Raw genomic sequence first — 718 nt, 5'->3', positions numbered from 1 at the left:
TTGGGCAATTTTCAATTGTTTGTATGTTACATGCACAAATACCACAAACAACTTCTGCAACCTCTTTGGGTTTTGCCTTCTTAAGTTCCATGGCCTTGACTTTTCTTGTGAGATTGGCCACTCTTGCATTTATATTATCTTCCTCTTTTAAAACATAAATTCCTCCCCTTTCCTTTGATTGAATAGACTTAGAAGTGGTGGTTCTGGAGGAGGTATCCCATGATTGCGCGTTTTCAGCGAGTTTATCAAAATAATCCCACACATCATTAGCTTCCTTGTTCATGAATTTTCCATTACACATCATCTCTACAAATTGGCATATGGATGAGGTCAATCCTTCATAGAAAAAGCTCGTTATTCGCCATGTTTCGTAGCCATGTTGTGGACATGAATTTATGAGATCCTTAAATCGCTCCTAACATTGGAAGAAGGTCTCATCCTCTTTTTGCGCAAAATTCATTATTGTTTTCCTTAAGGTATTCGCTTTATGATATGGGAAAAACTTTTTAAGGAACTCCCTTGTCTTCTCGGCCCATGTGCCATTGGACCGTGTTCTTAAGGAATGCAATCACAACTTAGCCTTTTCTTTCAAAGAGAAAGGAAACAATTTCAGTCTTACTGTATCCTTAGAAATGTTTGGGAAGTGTAGTGTAGATATTATCTCATCGAACTCTTTCATATGCAAGTATGGACTTTCAGATTCTAGTCCTTAAAACTT

At 37.3% G+C, this 718-nt stretch overlaps 1 non-coding gene across 1 annotated transcript; it reads left to right on the top strand.

Moving 5' to 3' along the window:
* The first annotated feature begins 371 nt into the window (after window positions 1-371).
* Window positions 372-479, top strand: LOC131241717 (small nucleolar RNA R71). Its single transcript, XR_009169274.1, has one exon. It is a non-coding gene; the product is annotated as a small nucleolar RNA R71 (small nucleolar RNA).
* Window positions 480-718: the final 239 nt, after the last annotated feature.

This window comes from Magnolia sinica, chromosome 3 (assembly GCF_029962835.1).
Source record: "Magnolia sinica isolate HGM2019 chromosome 3, MsV1, whole genome shotgun sequence".
Taxonomy (NCBI): domain Eukaryota; kingdom Viridiplantae; phylum Streptophyta; class Magnoliopsida; order Magnoliales; family Magnoliaceae; genus Magnolia; species Magnolia sinica.
Note: the sequence above shows the minus strand (reverse complement) of the source record. Positions and strands in the feature narration are given on the sequence as shown.